A 22,649-nucleotide genomic window follows, 5' to 3' on the forward strand; every position below is an offset into this window, starting at 1 on the left:
GCACACAACCAGTATATATGCAGTGCCAACATCATATATAATGCCCAAAGGGCACACAGCCAGTATATATGCAGTGCCAACATCAAATATAATGCCCACAGGGAACACAGCCAGTATATATGAAGAGCCAACATCATGTATAATGCCCACAGGGCACACAGCCAGTATATCTGTAGTGCCAACATCATGTATAATGCCCACAGGGCACACAGCCGGTATATATGCAGTGCCAACATCAAATATAATGCCCACAGGGAACACAGCCAGTATATATGAAGAGCCAACATCATGTATAATGCCCACAGGGCACACAGCCAGTATATCTGTAGTGCCAACATCATGTATAATGCCCACAGGGCACACAGCCGGTAAAAATGCAGTGCCAACATCATCTATAATGCCCATAGGGCACACAGCCGGTATATATGCAGTGCCAACATCATCTATAATGCCCACAGGGCACAAAGCCGGTATATATGCAGTGCCAACATCATGTATAATGCCCACAGGACACATAGCCAGTATATATGCAGTGCCAACATCATGTATAATGCCCACAGGACACACAGCTGGTATATATGCAGCGCCAACATCATGTATAATGACCACAGGGCACACAGCCAGTATATATGAAGAGCCAACATCATGTATAATGCCCACAGGGCACACAGTTAGTATATATGCAGTGCCAATACAATCTATAATGCCCACAGGGCACACAGCCAGTATATATGCAGTGCCAACATCATTTATAATGCCCACAGGGAACACAGCCAGTATATATGTAGAGCCAACATCATGTATAATGCCCACAGGGCACACAGCCAGTATATATGCAGTGCCAACATCATGTATAATGCCCACAGGGCACACAGCCAGTATATATGCAGTGCCAACATCATATATAATGCCCACAGGGCACACAGGCGGTATATATGTAGTGCCAACATCATCTATAATGCCCACAGGGCACACAGGCGGTATATATGTAGTGCCAACATCATCTATAATGCCCACAGGACACATAGCCAGTATATATGCAGTGCCAACATCATGTATAATGCACACAGGACACACAGCTGGTATATATGCAGCGCCAACATCATGTATAATGCCCACAGGGCACATAGCCAGTATATATGCAGCGCCAACATCATGTATAATGCCCACAGGACACACAGACAGTATATATGCAGCGCCAACATCATGTATAATGCCCACAGGGCACAAAGCCAGTATATATGCAGTGCCAACATCATGTATAATGCCCATAGGGAACACAGCCAGTATATATGAAGAGCCAACATCATGTATAATGCCCACAGGGCACACAGCCAGTATATATGTAGTGCCAACATCATGTATAATGCCCACAGGGCACACAACCAGTATATATGCAGTGCCAACATCATATATAATGCCCACAGGGCACACAGGCGGTATATATGCAGTGCCAACATCATGTATAATGCACACAGGGCACACAGCCAGTATATATGTAGTGCCAACATCATGTATAATGCCCACAGGGCACACAACTAGTATATATGCAGTGCCAACATCATATATAATGCCCACAGGGCACACAGGCAGTATATATGCAGTGCCAACATCATATATAATGCCCACAGGGCACACAGGCGGTATATATGCAGTGCCAACATCATATATAATGCCCACAGGGCACACAGGCGGTATATATGCAGTGCCAACATCATATATAATGCCCACAGGGCACACAGCCAGTATATATGTAGTGCCAACATCATGTATAATGCCCACAGGGCACACAACCAGTATATATGCAGTGCCAACATCATATATAATGCCCACAGGGCACACAGGCGGTATATATGCAGTGCCAACATCATGTATAATGCACACAGGGCACACAGCCAGTATATATGTAGTGCCAACATCATGTATAATGCCCACAGGGCACACAACTAGTATATATGCAGTGCCAACATCATATATAATGCCCACAGGGCACACAGGCGGTATATATGCAGTGCCAACATCATATATAATGCCCACAGGGCACACAGGCGGTATATATGCAGTGCCAACATCATATATAATGCCCACAGGGCACACAGGCGGTATATATGCAGTGCCAACATCATGTATAATGCCCACAGGGCACACAGACGGTATATATGCAGTGCCAACATCATGTATAAATCCCACAGGGCACACAGCTGGTATATATGCTAAAATCTGGTGGACATCTACAATGGAAAAATTGACCGCACTCATCCACCACAAAATGGACATATATGAAAAAATATGGACACCCTGGACCGAAAACCAAAACAATCGACCAACTAACCATATCTAAAAACGGACAATGCCAAGGGAAAATCCCAGACGCTAACTAAATAAAAGGAAAAAAAGAGAAAAGAAAAAAGACCACCCAGATATCCAACCCCTATTCTACTTTCTTTAACCCCCGTTGTTCCACATATTTTGTATGCATCCTACTTTGTTGTAAAACAACTAATAAAAACAAAGTTTAAAAAAAAAAAAGCCACTTTGGGTAAAGTTTTGTAAAATGGCCCCCCCTGGACCTGCTCCAGAAAAACCACTATTTTTCAACTGCCCCATCGGTGATCGGGGTACACAGACTATTGCATGTGTCAGTTGGATCTCCCCCTCTGCTCTACATTTTGCAGCAAGTAGTCTGTAGGAACCTGAGCCCCTTCTCCCAAGGATTCTCCCTTCGTAAAGGATTCGGCCCAATACCGAACCCAATCCTAATTAGCATATGCTAATTAGGGTTTGGAAGGGTTAAATCTCAAAAAAATTTCAGCTTCCGTGTTTACATGTAAAAAAGCCACATGATTTTTCGGATTCGCATTTGGTCCGGCCAGGAACGTGGATTCGGCTGAATCTAAATCCTGCTGAAAAAGGCAGAATCTTGGTTGAATACTGAATCCTAGATTCGGTGCATCCCTAGAAAATACTGCCCTGATGGAAGGTGCCCAACACATGGGTATCATCTAGCATTTTAACCTTTTTGTGTTCTTAATGACATTCTATTCTAAACATTTACTAGATGTATGTGGGCAACAGAAAGAGTAGAGCCGTACCAATTTAGCAAGAAGTCTCACAATCTGAGAAGCACTGAGCCTTCCTAATATTACCTAAGGGATATACAATCTGAGCTGTAATTAGCATCGTTGTATGCCCATTAAACTGCTCCCAGATGTCTCTTTCTTGGAAATAATCCTTTGCCTAAATGGCTTACATGATCAATACCTCCCCCACCGATCAGATAATCCTGGTGCTGGATTTTTTTCCCAAATCTCTACAGATTTCCGTGCGTCATATGATTTGTCAGGAATCTATATTTGCCCAGGCAGCAAACACAGCAATATCGCTCACCTTTTTTAGCTGAGGAAGAACGCCTAACGGGCAAAACAGAGCCAGGCACCCCGCCGAGCTTTAGGCCTCCATTGCCTGCTGTAATCTGCTTCTTCTTGTGCTTGTGCCGTTTTAGCTGGTGTGCAGCCAGGGCTAGGGCGACCGAACCAAGAGCCGTGCCAAAAAGGACCTTTCGAAGACCAGGAGACAGCCTGAGTTGCAAGAATGTGGACTGCAAAGACAAAAAATATATAGATTCATTATAATAACCAGCTATGGATTTTGGAAAATAATAAATGTGTCTTGCGACTTTGTGGCAAGCAAGACAAGGATACTTCAAGGTCAAACCTCCTAATGCCTTCCCACCCCAAGCATTCAGAAAAGTACGCATTACGTAAATGTGTGTGTATATATATATATATATTCATGTAAATGCAGCCACTTCCTTTGACCTCTGCAGTTTCCAGGAGATGGGGTGCAGTGACAAAACTAAGGATGCACAAAACCACTACAATACCATATTGATCACTAGTGGCTCAACGGTTAGTATATTGCCTTGTAGTGCTGGGGGTTTGATTTTAACATGGGCAATAACTGCAAGAAGTTATATAATCTCTCTTCATTCCTAAACTGGCAATCTGTGGGTTCTGGCAAATGCCAGAGGGGCTTCTGTAAGATGCCATAGACTGTCACTATTTATTAGGCCTGTGGGGCTGTTTCTATTTTGAATCCCAATCCAGACCTGTCTCTGTGTGTTTCCGCAGGGCACTCTGCTTTCCTCCCACACCCCCAAAATATACTGGATGGCTAAATGGCCCTTGATAAAACTGACCCTAATATAAAAAAGACTTTATAACTAGGGCAATGGTTGGCAAACTGTGGGTCTTGAGCCACAAGCGGCTCTTTAGCCCCTTGAATTTGGCTCTTCCAGGTGCGGGTTCGCACATACAGCCATATATTTATTTAGCCCCCACTTTCTACCCCGTGTACCTGTGCCAGCATTACTGTGTAGCCATATATTTATTTAGCCCCCACTTTCTACCCCGTGTACCTGTACCAGCATTAGTGTGTAGCCATATATTTATTTAGCCCCCACTTTCTACCCCGTGTACCTGTACCAGCATTAGTGTGTAGCCATATATTTATTTAGCCCCCACTTTCTGCCCCGTGTACCTGTGCCAGCATCCAGCATTAATGTGTAGCCATATATTTATTTAGCCCCCACTTTCTGCCCCGTGTACCTGTGCCGGCATCCAGCATTAGTGTGTAGCCATATATTTATTTAGCCCCCACTTTCTGTCCCGTGTACCTGTGCCAGAAACAAGCATTAGTGTGTAGCCATATAATTATTTAGCCCCCACTTTCTGCCCCGTGTACCTGTGCCAGCATCCAGCATTAGTGTGTAGCCATATATTTATTTAGCCCCCACTTTCTGCCCCGTGTACCTGTGCCAGCATCCAGCATTAGTGTGTAGCCATATATTTATTTAGCCCCCACTTTCTGCCCCGTGTACCTGTGCCAGCATCCAGCATTAGTGTGTAGCCATATATTTATTTAGCCCCCACTTTCTATCCCCTGTACCTGTGCCAGCATCTAGCATAAGTGTGTAGCCATATATTTATTTAGCCCCCACTTTCTGCCCCGTGTACCTGTGTCAGCATCCAGCATTAGTGTGTAGCCATATATTTATTTAGCCCCCACTTTCTGCCCCGTGTACCTGTGCCAGCATCCAGCATTAGTGTGTAGCCATATATTTATTTAGCCCCCACTTTATGCCCCGTGCACCTGTGCCAGCATCCAGCATTAGTGTGTAGCCATATATTTATTTAGCCCCCACTTTCTGCCCCGTGCACCTGTGCCAGCATCCAGCATTAGTGTGTAGCCATATATTTATTTAGTCCACACTTTATGCCCCGTGTACCTGTGCCAGCATCCAGCATTAGTGTGTAGCCATATATTTATTTAGTCCACACTTTATGCCCCGTGTACCTGTGCCAGCATCCAGCATTAGTGTGTAGCCATATATTTATTTAGTCCACACTTTATGCCCCGTGTACCTGTGCCACCATCCAGCATTAGTGTGTAGCCATATATTTATTTAGCCCACACTTTATGCCCCGTGTACCTGTGCCAGCATCCAGCATTAGTGTGTAGCCATATATTTATTTAGCCCCCACTTTCTGCCCCGTGTAACAGTTCCAGCATCCAGCATTAGTGTGTAGCCATATATTTATTTAGCCCACACTTTATGCCCCGTGTACCTGTGCCAGCATCCAGCATTAGTGTGTAGCCATATATTTATTTAGCCCCCACTTTCTGCCCCGTGTACCTGTGCCAGCATCCAGCATTAGTGTGTAGCCATATATTTATTTAGCCCCCACTTTCTGCCCCGTGTACCTGTGCCAGCATCCAGCATTAGTGTTTAGCCATATATTTATTTAGCCCCCACTTTCTGCCCCGTGTACCTGTGCCAGCATCCAGCATTAATGTGTAGCCATATATTTATTTAGCCCCCACTTTCTGCCCAGTTTACCTGTGCCAGCATCCAGCATTAGTGTGTAGCCATATATTTATTTATCCCCTACTTTCTGCCCAGTTTACCTGTGCCAGCATCCAGCATTAGTGTGTAGCCATATATTTATTTAGCCCCCACTTTCTGCCTCGTGTACCCGTGCCAGCATCTAGCATTAGTGTTTAGCCATATATTTATTTAGCCCCCACTTTCTGCCCCGTGTACCTGTGCCAGCATCCAGCATTAATGTGTAGCCATATATTTATTTAGCCCCCACTTTCTGCCCAGTTTACCTGTGCCAGCATCCAGCATTAGTGTGTAGCCATATATTTATTTATCCCCTACTTTCTGCCCAGTTTACCTGTGCCAGCATCCAGCATTAGTGTGTAGCCATATATTTATTTAGCCCCCACTTTCTGCCTCGTGTACCCGTGCCAGCATCTAGCATTAGTGTTTAGCCATATATTTATTTACCCCCACTTTCTGCCCCGTGTACCTGTGCCAGCATCCAGCATTAGTGTGTAGCCATATATTTATTTACCCCCATTTTCTGCCCCGTGTACCTGTGCCAGCATCCAGCATTAGTGTGTAGCCATATATTTATTTAGCCCCCACTTTCTGCTCCGTGTACCTGTACCAGCATCCAGCATTAGTGTGTAGCCATATATTTATTTAGCCCCCACTTTCTGCTCCGTGTACCTGTGCCAGCATCCAGCATTAGTGTGTAGCCATATATTTATTTAGCCCAACATTCTACCCCGTGTACCTGTGCCAGAATCCAGCATTAGTGTGTAGCCATATATTTATTTACCCCCATTTTCTGCCCCGTGTACCTGTGCCAGCATCCAGCATTAGTGTGTAGCCATATATTTATTTAGCCCCCACTTTCTGCTCCGTGTACCTGTGCCAGCATCCAGCATTAGTGTGTAGCCATATATTTATTTAGCCCCCACTTTCTGCTCCGTGTACCTGTGCCAGCATCCAGCATTAGTGTGTAGCCATATATTTATTTAGCCCCCACTTTCTGCTCCGTGTACCTGTGCCAGCATCCAGCATTAGTGTGTAGCCATATATTTATTTAGCCCAACATTCTACCCCGTGTACCTGTGCCAGAATCCAGCATTAGTGTGTAGCCATATATTTATTTACCCCCATTTTCTGCCCCGTGTACCTGTGCCAGCATCCAGCATTAGTGTGTAGCCATATATTTATTTACCCCCACTTTCTGCCCCGTGTACCTGTGCCAGCATCCAGCATTAGTGTGTAGCCATATATTTATTTACCCCCACTTTCTGCCCCGTGTACCTGTGCCAGCATCCAGCATTAGTGTGTAGCCATATATTTATTTAGCCCCCACTTTCTGCTCCGTGTACCTGTGCCAGCATCCAGCATTAGTGTGTAGCCATATATTTATTTAGCCCCCACTTTCTGCTCCGTGTACCTGTGCCAGCATCCAGCATTAGTGTGTAGCCATATATTTATTTAGCCCAACATTCTACCCCGTGTACCTGTGCCAGAATCCAGCATTAGTGTGTAGCCATATATTTATTTACCCCCATTTTCTGCCCCGTGTACCTGTGCCAGAATCCAGCATTAGTGTGTAGCCATATATTTATTTACCCCCACTTTCTGCCCCGTGTACCTGTGCCAGCATCCAGCATTAGTGTGTAGCCATATATTTATTTACCCCCACTTTCTGCCCCGTGTACCTGTGCCAGCATCCAGCATTAGTGTGTAGCCATATATTTATTTAGCCCCCACTTTCTGCCCCGTGTACCTGTGCCAGCATCCAGCATTAGTGTGTAGCCATATATTTATTTACCCCCACTTTCTGCCCCGTGTACCTGTGCCAGCATCCAGCATTAGTGTGTAGCCATATATTTATTTACCCCCACTTTCTGCCCCGTGTACCTGTGCCAGCATCCAGCATTAGTGTGTAGCCATATATTTATTTAGCCCCCACTTTCTGTCCCCTGTACCTGTGCCAGCATCCAGCATTAGTGTGTAGCCATATATTTATTTAGCCCCTACTTTCTGCCCAGTTTACCTGTGCCAGCATCCAGCATTAGTGTGTAGCCATATATTTATTTAGCCCCCACTTTCCATCCCGTGTACCTGTGCCAGCATCCAGCATTAGTGTGTAGCCATATATTTATTTAGCCCCCACTTTCTGCCCCGTGTACCCGTGCCAGCATCCAGCATTAGTGTGTAGCCATATATTTATTTAGCCCCCACTTTCCATCCCGTGTACCTGTGCCAGCATCCAGCATTAGTGTGTAGCCATATATTTATTTAGCCCCCACTTTCCATCCCGTGTACCTGTGCCAGCATCCAGCATTAGTAACATAGTAACATAGTAACATAGTAGGTTGGGTTGAAAAAAGACATACGTCCATCAAGTTCAACCATAATGCCTATATATAACCTGCCTAACTACAAGTTGATCCAGAGGAAGGCAAAAAACCCCATCTGAAACCTCTCTAATTTGCCTCAGAGGGGAAAAAATTCCTTCCTGACTCAAAGATGGCAATCGGACCAGTCCCTGGATCAACTAGTACTAAGAGCTATCTCCCATAACCGTGTATTCCCTCACTTGCTAAGAATCCATCCAGCCCCTTCTTAAAGCTATATAATGTATCAGCCAGTACGACTGATTCGGGGAGGGAATTCCAGAACCTCACAGCTCTCACTGTAAAAAATCCTTTCCGAATATTTAAATGGAACCTCCCTTCTTCTAAACGGAGTGGGTGCCCTCGTGTCCGTTGGAAGGACCTACTGGTAAATAAAACATTAGAGAGGTTATTATATGATCCCCTTATATATTTATACATAGTTATCATGTCACCTCTTAAGCGCCTCTTCTCCAGTGTAAACAAACCCAACTTGGCCAGTCTTTCTTCATAACTGAGACTTTCCATACCCTTTACCAGCTTAGTTGCCCTTCTCTGGACCCTCTCTAACTCAATAATGTCCCGTTTGAGCACTGGAGACCAAAACTGAACAGCATATTCTAGATGGGGCCTTACCAGCGCTCTGTAAAGGGGAAGAATAACCCCCTCCTCCCGTGAATCTATACCCCTTTTAATACAGCTCAATACCTTGTTTGCCCTTGCAGCTGCTGCCTGGCATTGCTTGCTACAGCCAAGTTTATTATCTACAAGGACTCCAAGATCCTTCTCCATTATGGATTTGCCTAGTGCAGTCCCATTAAGGTTATACGGGGCTTGCATATTTTTACATCCCAGGTGCATGACCTTACATTTATCCACATTAAATCTCATCTGCCACTTAGCTGCCCAGATTGCCAGTTGGTCAAGATCCTGCTGCAGGGATGTCACATCCTGGATAGAATTGACTGGTCTGCAGAGTTTTGTGTCATCTGCAAACACTGATACATTACTCATAATACCCTCCCCTAAGTCATTTATGAACAAATTAAACAAAAGTGGACCCAGTACAGAACCCTGAGGGACCCCACTGAGAACCTTACTCCAAGTAGAGAATGTGCCATTAACAACCACCCTCTGTACCCGATCCTGTAGCCAGTTTTCTATCCATGTGCAAACGACTTCACTAAGACCAATAGACCTTAGCTTAGAAAGCAGTCGTTTGTGGGGAACGGTATCAAATGCTTTGGCAAAATCCAAATAGATTATATCTACTGCATCCCCACTGTCCAGCTTCTTACTTACCTCATCATAAAAAGCAATTAAATTGGTCTGACATGACCTGTCCTTCATAAAGCCATGCTGATTACTGCTCATAATGCCATTCTCCACTACATAATTTTGAATGTGATCCCTTAACAAGCCTTCAAATAACTTGCCCACCACGGATGTCAAACTTACAGGCCTATAATTGCCAGGCTGAGATCTTATTCCCTTTTTAAATATGGGAGTGACATTCGCCTTCTTCCAATCACTAGGTACCATACCTGATGAAAGAGAGTCTGAGAATATCAGAAACAAGGGCCACTGCAATTCTGCCCCTAGCTCTCTCAGTACCCGAGGGTGTATTCCATCTGGCCCAGGTGCCTTGTTTACATTTATCGTGTGTAACCCTTTAAGCACCATATCCTGTGCCAACCACTGTGTAGTTGGAGCTGAGGCAACAGTGAAGCTATTGGGTGAGACTTGGCCCACTGGCTCCTCTACTGTATACACAGAAGAAAAGAACTGGTTAAGCACATCTGCCTTTTCTGTATCCGCTGTAACCATATTGTTATTATAACTCAATGGGGCCACACCCTCAACCTGCATCTTTTTACTATTAATATACTTAAAAAACTTTTTGGGGTTAGTCTTGGCCTCGGCCGCGATGCGCTCCTCATTTTCTATCTTTGCCTTCCAGATTGCTGAACACTTGTTATAGTGTTTATATTCATTAAACGCAGCTACTGTCCCCTCTGACTTATATTTCTTAAAAGCTTTCCTTTTTTTCCCTATTAACTTCTTTACCTCAGAGTTAAGCCACATAGGGTGATTCTTAACACTTCTACTTTTTCTTATTAATGGAATGAATTGAGAACAGTAATGATTTAATATCATTTTAAATGACAACCATTTCTGCTCTGTATTTTTATCAGAAAACATAATGCCCCAATCTATGCCCTGAAGTGTAGCCATATATTTATTTAGCCGCCACTTTCTGCCCCGTGTACCCGTGCCAGCATCCAGCATTAGTGTGTAGCCATATATTTATTTAGCCCCCACTTTCTGCCCCGTGTACCCGTGCCAGCATCCAGCATTAGTGTGTAGCCATATATTTATTTAGCCCCCACTTTCTGTCCCGTGTACCTGTGCCAGCATCCAGCATTAGTGTGTAGCCATATATTTATTTAGCCCCCACTTTCTGCCCCGTGTACCTGTGCCAGCATCCAGCATTAGTGTGTAGCCATATATTTATTTAGCCCCCACTTTCTGCCCCGTGTACCTGTGCCAGCATCCAGCATTAGTGTGTAGCCATATATTTATTTACCCCCACTTTCTGCCCCGTGTACCTGTGCCAGCATCCAGCATTAGAGTGTAGCCATATATTTATTTACCCCCACTTTCTGCCCCGTGTACCTGTGTCAGCATCCAGCATTAGTGTGTAGCCATATATTTATTTACCCCCACTTTCTGCCCCGTGTACCTGTGTCAGCATCCAGCATTAGTGTGTAGCCATATATTTATTTAGCCCCCACTTTCAATCCCGTGTACCTGTGCCAGTATCCAGCATTAGTGTGTAGCCATATATTTATTTAGCCCACACTTTATGCCCCGTGTACCTGTGCCAGCATCCAGCATTAGTGTGTAGCCATATATTTATTTAGCCCCCACTTTCTGCCCCGTGTACCTGTGCCAGCATCCAGCATTAGTGTGTAGCCATATATTTATTTAGCCCCCACTTTCTGCCCCGTGTACCTGTGCCAGCATCCAGCATTAGTGTGTAGCCATTTATTTATTTAGCCCCCACTTTCTGCCCCGTGTACCTGTGCCAGCATCCAGCATTAGTGTGTAGCCATATATTTATTTAGCCCCCACTTTCTGCCCCGTGTACCCGTGCCAGCATCCAGCATTAGTGTGTAGCCATATATTTATTTAGCCCCCACTTTCTGCCCCGTGTACCTGTGCCAGCATCCAGCATTAGTGTGTAGCCATATATTTATTTAGCCCCCACTTTCTGCCCCGTGTACCCGTGCCAGCATCCAGCATTAGTGTGTAGCCATATATTTATTTACCCCCACTTTCTGCCCCGTGTACCTGTGCCAGCATCCAGCATTAGTGTGTAGCCATATATTTATTTACCCCCACTTTCTGCCCCGTGTACCTGTGCCAGCATCCAGCATTAGAGTGTAGCCATATATTTATTTACCCCCACTTTCTGCCCCGTGTACCTATGCCAGCATCCACCATTAGTGTGTAGCCATATATTTATTTAGCCCCCACTTTCTGCCCCGTGTACCTGTGCCAGCATCCAGCATTAGTGTGTAGCCATATATTTATTTACCCCCACTTTCTGCCCCGTGTACCTGTGCCAGCATCCAGCATTAGTGTGTAGCCATATATTTATTTAGCCCTCCACTTTCTGCCCCGTGTACCTGTGCCAGCATCCAGCATTAGTGTGTAGCCATATATTTATTTAGCCCCCACTTTCTATCCCGTGTACCTGTGCCAGCATCCAGCATTAGTGTGTAGCCATATATTTATTTAGCCCCCAATTTCTGCCCCGTGTACCTGTGCCAGCATCCACCATTAGTGTGTAGCCATATATTTATTTAGCCCCCAATTTTCTGCCCCGTGTACCTGTGCCAGCATCCAGCATTAGTGTGTAGCCATATATCTATTTAGCCCCCACTTTCTATCCCGTGTATCTGTGCCAGCATCCACCATTAGTGTGTAGCCATATATTTATTTAGCCCCCACTTTCTGCCCCGTGTACCTGTGTCAGCATCCAGCATTAGTGTGTAGCCATATATATATTTAGCCCCCACTTTCTGCCCCGTGTACCTGTGCCAGCATCCAGCATTAGTGTGTAGCCATATATTTATTTAGCCCCCACTTTCTGCCCGTGTACCTGTGCCAGCATCCAGCATTAGTGTGTAGCCATGTATTTATTTAGGCCTCCACTTTCTGCCCCGTGTACCTGTGCCAGCATCCAGCATTAGTGTGTAGCCATATATTTATTTAGCCCCCACTTTCTGCCCCGTGTACCTGTGCCAGCATCGAGCATTAGTGTGTAGCCATATATTTATTCAGCCCCCACTTTCTGCCTCGTGTACCTGTGCCAGCATCCAGCATTAGTATGTAGCCATATATTTATTTAGCCCCCACTTTCTGCCCCTTGTACCTGTGCCAGCATCCAGCATCAGTGTGTAGCCATATATTTATTTAGCCCCCACTTTCCATCCCGTGTACCTGTGCCAGCATCCAGCATTAGTGTGTGTCAATATATTTATTTAGCCCCCACTTTCTGTCCCGTGTACCTGTGCCAGCATCCAGCATTAGTATATAACCATATATTTATTTAGCCCCCACTTTCTGCCCCGTATACCTGTGCCAGCATCCAGCATTAGTGTGTAGCCATATATTTATTAAGCCCCCACTTTCCATCCCGTGTACCTGTGCCAGAATCCAGCATTAGTGTGTGTCAATATATTTATTTAGCCCCCACTTTCTGTCCCGTGTACCTGTGCCAGCATCCAGCATTAGTATATAACCATATATTTATTTAGCCCCCACTTTCTGCCCCGTGTACCTGTGCCAGCATCCAGCATTAGTGTGTAGCCATATATTTATTTAGCCCCCAATTTCTGCCCCGTGTACCTGTGCCAGCATCCAGCATTAGTGTGTAGCCATATATTTATTTAGCCCCCACTTTCTGCCCCGTGTACCTGTGCCAGCATCCAGCATTAGTGTGTAGCCATATATTTATTTAGCCCCCACTTTCTGCCCCGTGTACCTGTGCCAGCATCCAGCATTAGTGTGTAGCCATATATTTATTTAGCCCCCACTTTCTGCCCCGTGTACCTGTGCCAGCATCCAGCATTAGTGTGTAGCCATATATTTATTTAGCCCCCACTTTCTGCCCCGTGTACCTGTGCCAGCATCCAGCATTAGTGTGTAGCCATATATTTATTTAGCCCCCACTTTCTGCCCCGTGTACCTGTGCCAGCATCCAGCATTAGTGTGTAGCCATATATTTATTTAGCCCCCACTTTCTGCCCCGTGTACCTGTGCCAGCATCCAGCATTAGTGTGTAGCCATATATTTATTTAGCCCCCACTTTCTGCCCCGTGTACCTGTGCCAGCATCCAGCATTAGTGTGTAGCCATATATTTATTTAGCCCCCACTTTCTGCCCCGTGTACCTGTGCCAGCATCCAGCATTAGTGTGTAGCCATATATTTATTTAGCCCCCACTTTCTGCCCCGTGTACCTGTGCAGCATCAAGCATTACTGTGTAGCCATATATTTATTTAGCCCCCATTTTCCATCCCGTGTACCTGTGCCAGCATCCAGCATTAGTGTGTAGCCATATATTTATTTAGCCCCCATTTTCCATCCCGTGTACCTGTGCCAGCATCAAGCATTAGTGTGTAGCCATATATTTATTTAGCCCCCACTTTCTGCCCCGTGTACCTGTGCCAGCATCCAGCATTAGTGTGTAGCCATATATTTATTTAGCCCCCATTTTCCATCCCGTGTACCTGTTGCCAGCATCAAGCATTAGTGTGTAGCCATATATTTATTTAGCCCCCCACTTTCTGCCCGTGTACCTGTGCCAGCATCCAAGCATTAGTGTGTAGCCATATATTTATTTAGCCCCCTTTTCCATCCCGTGTACCTGTGCCAGCATCCAGCATTAGTGTGTAGCCATATATTTATTTAGCCCCCACTTTCTGCCCCGTGTACCTGTGCCAGCATCCAGCATTAGTGTGTAGCCATATATTTATTTAGCCCCCACTTTTTGCATCCCGTGTACCTGTGCCAGCATCCAGCATTAGTGTGTAGCCATATATTTATTTAGCCCCCACTTTCTCCCCGTGTACCTGTGCCAGCATCCAGCATTAGTGTGTAGCCATATATTTATTTAGCCCCCACTTTCTGCCCCGTGTACCTGTGCCAGCATCCAGCATTAGTGTGTAGCCATATATTTATTTAGCCCCGTGTACCTGTGCCAGCATCCAGCATTAGTGTGTAGCCATATATTTATTTAGCCCCCACTTTCTGCCCCGTGTACCTGTGCCAGCATCCAGCATTAGTGTGTAGCCATATATTTATTTAGCCCCCACTTTCTGCCCCGTGTACCTGTGCCAGCATCCAGCATTAGTGTGTAGCCATATATTTATTAGCCCCCACTTTCTATCCCGTGTACCTGTGCCAGCATCCAGCATTAGTGTGTAGCCATATATTTATTTAGCCCCCACTTTCTGCCCCGTGTACCTGTGCCAGCATCCAGCATTAGTGTGTAGCCATATATTTATTTAGCCCCCACTTTCTGCCCGTGTACCTGTGCCAGCATCCAGCATTAGTGTGTAGCCATATATTTATTTAGCCCCCACTTTCTATCCCGTGTACCTGTGCCAGCATCCAGCATTAGTGTGTAGCCATATATTATTTAGCCCCCACTTTCTGCCCCGTGTACCTGTGCAGCATCCAGCATTAGTGTGTAGCCATATATTTATTTAGCCCCCACTTTCTGCCCCGTGTACCTGTGCCAGCATCCAGCATTAGTGTGTAGCCATATATTTATTTAGCCCCCACTTTCTGCCCCGTGTACCTGTGCCAGCATCCAGCATTAGTGTGTAGCCATATATTTATTTAGCCCCCACTTTCTGCCCGTGTACCTGTGCCAGCATCCAGCATTAGTGTGTAGCCATATATTTATTTAGCCCCCACTTTCTGCCCCGTGTACCTGTGCCAGCATCCAGCATTAGTGTGTAGCCATATATTTTATTTAGCCCCCACTTTCTGCCCGTGTACCTGTGCCAGCATCCAGCATTAGTGTGTAGCCATATATTTATTTAGCCCCCACTTTCTATCCCCGTGTACCTGTGCCAGCATCCAGCATTAGTGTGTAGCCATATATTTATTTAGCCCCCACTTTCTGCCCCGTGTACCTGTGCCAGCATCCAGCATTAGTGTGTAGCCATATATTTATTTAGCCCCCACTTTCTTCCCCGTGTACCTGTGCCAGCATCCAGCATTAGTGTGTAGCCATATATTTATTTAGCCCCCACTTTCTGCCCCGTGTACCTGTGCCAGCATCCAGCATTAGTGTGTAGCCATATATTTATTTAGCCCCCACTTTCTGCCCCGTGTACCTGTGCCAGCATCCAGCATTAGTGTGTAGCCATATATTTATTTAGCCCCCACTTTCTGCCCCGTGTACCTGTGCCAGCATCCAGCATTAGTGTGTAGCCATATATTTATTTAGCCCCCACTTTCTGCCCCGTGTACCTGTGCCAGCATCCAGCATTAGTGTGTAGCCATATATTATTTAGCCCCCACTTTCTGCCCCGTGTACCTGTGCCAGCATCCAGCATTAGTGTGTAGCCATATATTTATTTAGCCCCCACTTTCTGCCCCGTGTACCTGTGCCAGCATCCAGCATTAGTGTGTAGCCATATATTTATTTAGCCCCCACTTTCTGCCCCGTGTACCTGTGCCAGCATCCAGCATTAGTGTGTAGCCATATATTTATTTAGCCCCCACTTTCTGCCCCGTGTACCTGTGCCAGCATCCAGCATTAGTGTGTAGCCATATATTTATTTAGCCCCCACTTTCTGCCCCGTGTACCTGTGCCAGCATCCAGCATTAGTGTGTAGCCATATATTTATTTAGCCCCCACTTTCTGCCCCGTGTACCTGTGCCAGCATCCAGCATTAGTGTGTAGCCATATATTTATTTAGCCCCCACTTTCTGCCCCGTGTACCTGTGCCAGCATCCAGCATTAGTGTGTAGCCATATATTTATTTAGCCCCCACTTTCTGCCCCGTGTACCTGTGCCAGCATCCAGCATTAGTGTGTAGCCATATATTTATTTAGCCCCCACTTTCTGCCCCGTGTACCTGTGCCAGCATCCAGCATTAGTGTGTAGCCATATATTTATTTAGCCCCCACTTTCTGCCCCGTGTACCTGTGCCAGCATCCAGCATTAGTGTGTAGCCATATATTTATTTAGCCCCCCACTTTCTGCCCCGTGTACCTGTGCCAGCATCCAGCATTAGTGTGTAGCCATATATTTATTTAGCCCCCACTTTCTGCCCCGTGTACCTGTGCCAGCATCCAGCATTAGTGTGTAGCCATATATTTATTTAGCCCCCCCTTTCTGCCCCGTGTACCTGTGCCAGCATCCAGCATTAGTGTGTAGCCATATATTTATTTAGCCCCCACTTTCTGCCCCGTGTACCTGTGCCAGCATCCAGCATTAGTGTGTAGCCATATATTTATTTAGCCCCCACTTTCTGCCCCGTGTACCTGTGCCAGCATCCAGCATTAGTGTGTAGCCATATATTTATTTAGCCCCCACTTTCTATCCCGTGTACCTGTGCCAGCATCCAGCATTAGTGTGTAGCCATATATTTATTTAGCCCCCACTTTCTGCCCGTGTACCTGTGCCAGCATCCAGCATTAGTGTGTAGCCATATATTTATTTAGCCCCCACTTTCTGCCCCGTGTACCTGTGCCAGCATCCAGCATTAGTGTGTAGCCATATATTTATTTAGCCCCCACTTTCTGCCCCGTGTACCTGTGCCAGCATCCAGCATTAGTGGTGTAGCCATATATTTATTTAGCCCCCACTTTCTGCCCCGTGTACCTGTGCCAGCATCCAGCATTAGTGTGTAGCCATATATTTATTTAGCCCCCACTTTCTCCCCGTGTACCTGTGCCAGCATCCAGCAATTAGTGTGTAGCCATATATTTAATTTAGCCCCCACTTTCTGACCCGTGTACCTGTGCAGCATCCAGCATTAGTGTGTAGCCATATATTTATTTAGCCCCCACTTTCTGCCCCGTGTACCTGTGCCAGCACAAGCCATTAGCTGTCCGGTAGCCATATATTTATTAGCCCCCACCTTTCTTGGCCCCGTGTACCTGTGGCCAGGCATCCAGCATTAGTGTGTAAGCCATATATTTATTTAGCCCCCATTTTTTTCCATTCCAGTGCTACCTGCTGCCCAGCATTTTCAAGCATTGTGGTGTAGCCATATATTTATTTAGCCCCCCATTTTCCAACCCGTTTGTACCTGTGCAGCAATCAAGCATTTCAGTGTGTACCATATATTTATTTAGCCCCCACTTCTGCCCCGTGTACCTGTGCCCAGATCCAGCATTAGTGTGTAGCCATATTATTTTATTTTAGCCCCACATTTCTGCCCCGCTGTACCTGTGCCAGGCATCCAGCATTAGTGTTGTAAGCCATATATTTATTTAGCCCCCACTTTCCAACCCGCTTTGTCCTGTGCCAGCATCAAGCATTTAGGTGTTTGTAGCCATATATTTATTAGCCCCCACTTTCTGCCCCGTGTACCTGTGCCAGCATCCAGCATTAGTGTGTAGCCATATATTTATTTAGCCCCCCTTTCATCCCGTGTACCTTGCCAGCATCCAGCATTAGGTGTAGCCATATATTTATTTAGCCCCCACTTTTCTATCCCGTGTACCTGTGCCAGCATCAGCATTAGTGTGTAGCCATATATTTATTTAGCCCCCACTTTCCATCCCCGTGTACCTGTGCCAGCATCCAGCATTAGTGTGTAGCCATATATTTATTTAGCCCCCACTTTCCATCCCCGTGTACCTTTGCCAACATCCAGCATTAGTGTGTAGCCATATATTTATTTAGCCCCACTTTCTGCCCCGTGTACCTGTGCCAACATCCAGCATTAGCGTGTAGCATATATTTATTTAGCCCCCACTTTCTGCCCTCGTGTACCTGTGCAGCATCCAGCATTAGTTGTGTAGCCATATATTTATTTAGCCCCCCACTTTCCACCCCGTGTACCTGTGCCAGCATCAGCATTAGTGTGTAGCCATATATTTATTTAGCCCCCACTTTCTGCCCCGTGTACCTGTGCCAGCATCCAGCATTAGTGTGTAGCCATATATTTATTTAGCCCCCACTTTCTGCCCGTGTACCTGTGCCAGCATCCAGCATTAGTGTGTAGCCATATATTTATTTAGCCCCCACTTTCTGCCCCGTGTACCTGTGCCAGCATCCAGCATTAGTGTGTAGCCATATATTTATTTAGCCCCCACTTTCTATCCCGTGTACCTGTGCCAGCATCCAGCATTAGTGTGTAGCCATATATTTATTTAGCCCCCACTTTCTGCCCCGTGTACCTGTGCCAGCATCCAGCATTAGTGTGTAGCCATATATTTATTTAGCCCCCACTTTCTACCCCGTGTACCTGTGCCAGCATCCAGCATTAGTGTGTAGCCATATATTTATTTAGCCCCCACTTTCTATCCCGTGTACCTGTGCCAGCATCCAGCATTAGTGTGTAGCCATATATTTATTTAGCCCCCAACTTTCTGCCCCGTGTACCTGTGCCAGAATCCAGCATTAGCGTGTAGCCATATATTTATTTAGCCCCCCACTTTCTGCCCCGTGTACCTGTGCCAACATCCAGCATTAGTGTGTAGCCATATATTTATTTAGCCCCCACTTTCTGCCCGTGTACCTTTGCCAACATCCAGCATTAGTGTGTAGCCATATATTTATTTAGCCCCCCACTTTCTGCCCCGTGTATCCTTTGCCAACATCCAGCATTAGTGTGTAGCCATATATTTATTTAGCCCCCACTTTCTGCCCCGTGTACCTGTGCCAGCATCCAGCATTAGTGTGTAGCCATATATTTATTTAGCCCCCACTTTCCACCCCGTGTACCTGTGCCAGCATCCAGCATTAGTGTGTAGCCATATATTTATTTAGCCCCCACTTTCTATCCCGTGTACCTGTGCCAGCATCCAGCATTAGTGTGTAGCCATATATTTATTTAGCCCCCACTTTCTGCCCCGTGTACCTGTGCCAGCATCCATTATATTTATTAGCCCCACTTTCTTCCGTGTACCTGTGCAGCATCCAGCATATGTTTGTAGCCATAATTTTATTTAGCCCCCCACTTTCTGCCCTGTGTACCTGTGCCAGCATCCAGCATTAGTGTGTAGCCATATATTTATTAGCCCCCACTTTCTGCCCGTATACCTGTGCCGCATCCAGCATTAGGTGTAGCCATATATTATTTTAGCCCCCATTTCTGCCCGTGACCTGTGCCAGCATCCAGCATTAGTGTTGTAGCCATATATTTATTTAGCCCCCACTTTCTGGCCCCCGTAGTACCTAGTGCCAGAATCCAGCCATTAGTGTGTAGCCATATATTTATTTAGCCCCCCACTTTCTGCCCCATGTACCTGTGCCAGCATCCAGCATTAGTGTGTAGCCATATATTTATTTAGCCCCCACTTTCATCCCGATGTACCTGTGCCAGAATCCAGCATTAGTGTGTAGCCATTATATTTATTTAGCCCCCACTTTCTGCCCCGTGTACCTGTGCCAGCATCCAGCATTAGTGTGTAGCCATATATTTATTTAGCCACCCACTTTCTGCCCGTGTACCTGTGCCGCATCCAGCATTAGTTGTGTAGCCATATATTTATTTAGCCCACCACTTTCCCTATCCCGTGTACCTGTGCCAAGAATCCCAGCATTAGTGTGGTAGGCCATATATTTATTTCAGCCCCACTTCTGCCCGTGTACGCTGTGCCAGCATCCAGCATTAGTGTGTAGGCCATAGTATTTATTTAGCCCCACATTCTGCCCCGTGTACCTGTGCCAGGCATCCAAGCAGTTAGTGTGGTAGCCCATATATTTATTTAGCGCCCCCACTTTCTGTGCCCCGGTGTACCTGTGCCAGCATCCAGCAGTTAGTGTGGTTACGCCATATATTTATTTAGCCGCCCATTTTCTATCCTGTGTACCTGTGCCAGCATCAGCATGTAGTGTGTAGTGCCATATTTATTTGCCCCGCACTTTCTGCCCCGTGGTACCTGTGGCCAGCATCCAGCATTAGTGGTGTAGCCAATTGTTTATTTAGCCGCCCATTTTCTTATCCCGTTGTACGCTGTTGCCAGCATGCCAGCATTAGTGTGTAGCCATATATTTAATTTTAGCCCCCAACCTTGTTTTTTTCTGCCCCGTGTACCTGTGCCAGCAATCCAGCATTAGTGTGTAGCCATATATTTATTTAGCCCCCACTTTCTGCCCGTGTACCTGTGCCAGCATCCAGCATTAGTGTGTAGCCATATATTTATTTAGCCCCCACTTCTCTGCCCGTGTACCTGTGCCAGCATCCAGCATTAGTGTGTAGCCATATATTTATTTAGCCCCCACTTTCTGCCCCGTGTACCTGTGCCAGCATCCAGCATTAGTGTGTAGCCATATATTTATTTAGCCCCCACTTTCTGCCCCGTTGTACCTGTGCCAGCATCCAGCATTAGTGTGTAGCCATATATTTATTTAGCCCCCACTTTCTGCCCCGTGTACCTGTGCCAGCATCCAGCATTAGTGTGTAGCCATATATTTATTTAGCCCCCACTTTCTGCCCCATGTACCTGTGCCAGCATCAAGCATTAGTGTGTAGCCATATATTTATTTAGCCCCCACTTTCTGCCCCGTGTACCTGTGCCAGCATCCAGCATTAGTGTGTAGCCATATATTTATTTAGCCCCCACTATCTGCCCCATGTACCTGTGCCAGCATCCAGCATTAGTGTGTAGCCATATATTTATTTAGCCCCCACTTTCTATCCCGTGTACCTGTGCCAGCATCCAGCATTAGTGTGTAGCCATATATTTATTTAGCCCCCACTTTCTATCCCGTGTACCTGTGCCAGCATCCAGCATTAGTGTGTAGCCATATACAGTGGTGTGAAAAACTATTTGCCCCCTTCCTGATTTCTTATTCTTTTGCATGTTTGTCACACTTAAATGTTTCTGATCATCAAAAACCATAACTATTAGTCAAAGATAACATAATTGAACACAAAATGCAGTTTTTAAATGAAGGTTTACGTTATTAAGGGAGAAAAAAAACTCCAAATCTACATGGCCCTGTGTGAAAAAGTGATTGCCCCCCTTGTTAAAAAATAACTTAACTGTGGTTTATCAATTTCAATTTTCAATTTCAATATCAATTTCTGTAGTCACCCCCAGGCCTGATTACTGCCACACCTGTTTCAATCAAGAAATCACTTAAATAGGAGCTACCTGACACAGAGAAGTAGCCCAAAAGCACCTCAAAAGCTAGACATCATGCCAAGATCCAAAGAAATTCAGGAACAAATGAGAACAAAAGTAATTGAGATCTATCAGTCTGGTAAAGGTTATAAAGCCATTTCTAAAGCTTTGGGACTCCAGCGAACCACAGTGAGAGCCATTATCCACAAATGGCAAAAACATGGAACAGTGGTGAACCTTCCCAGGAGTGGCCGGCCGACCAAAATTACCCCAAGAGCGTAGAGACAACTCATCCGAGAGGCCACAAAAGACCCCAGGACAACATCTTAAGAACTGCAGGCCTCACTTGCCTCAATTAAGGTCAGTGTTCACGACTCCACCATAAGAAAGAGACTGGGCAAAAACGGCCTGCATGGCAGATTTCCAAGGCGCAAACCACTTTTAAGCAAAAAGAACATTATGGCTCGTCTCAATTTTGCTAAAAAACATCTCAATGATTGCCAAGACTTTTGGGAAAATATCTTGTGGACCGACGAGACAAAAGTTGAACTTTTTGGAAGGTGCGTGTCCCGTTTCATCTGGCGTAAAAGTAACACAGCATTTCAGAAAAAGAACATCATACCAACAGTAAAATATGGTGGTGGTAGTGTGATGGTGTGGGGTTGTTTTGCTGCTTCAGGACCTGGAAGGCTTGCTGTGATAGATGGAACCATGAATTCTACTGTCTACCAAAAAATCCTGAAGGAGAATGTCCGGCCATCTGTTTGTCAACTCAAGCTGAAGCGATCTTGGGTGCTGCAGCAGGACAATGAACCAAAACACACCAGCAAATCCACCTCTGAATGGCTGAAGAAAAACAAAATGAAGACTTTGGAGTGGCCTAGTCAAAGTCCTGACCTGAATCCTATTGAGATGTTGTGGCATGGCCTTAAAAAGGCGGTTCATGCTAGAAAACCCTCAAATAAAGCTGAATTACAACAATTCTGCAAAGATGAGTGGGCCAAAATTCCTCCAGAGCGCTGTAAAAGACTCGTTGCAAGTTATCGC

General features: G+C 45.7%; 1 long non-coding RNA gene across 2 annotated transcripts in view; it reads right to left on the reverse strand.

Annotated features, from left to right (window-relative positions):
• The window catches only part of LOC108644490, a 50,697-nt gene that overhangs the window by 15,918 nt on the left and 12,130 nt on the right, over positions 1 to 22,649 (reverse strand). The window contains exon 3 of one of the 2 annotated variants that reach the window (XR_004219652.1): positions 3,388 to 3,598. This is a non-coding gene — a long non-coding RNA (uncharacterized LOC108644490). Of the gene's footprint in view, positions 1 to 3,385; positions 3,599 to 22,649 lie in introns of those variants that run through there. The other variant, XR_004219654.1, reaches the window with a different exon arrangement.

The sequence above is a fragment of the Xenopus tropicalis genome, chromosome 8, assembly GCF_000004195.4.
Source record: "Xenopus tropicalis strain Nigerian chromosome 8, UCB_Xtro_10.0, whole genome shotgun sequence".
NCBI lineage: Eukaryota > Metazoa > Chordata > Amphibia > Anura > Pipidae > Xenopus > Xenopus tropicalis.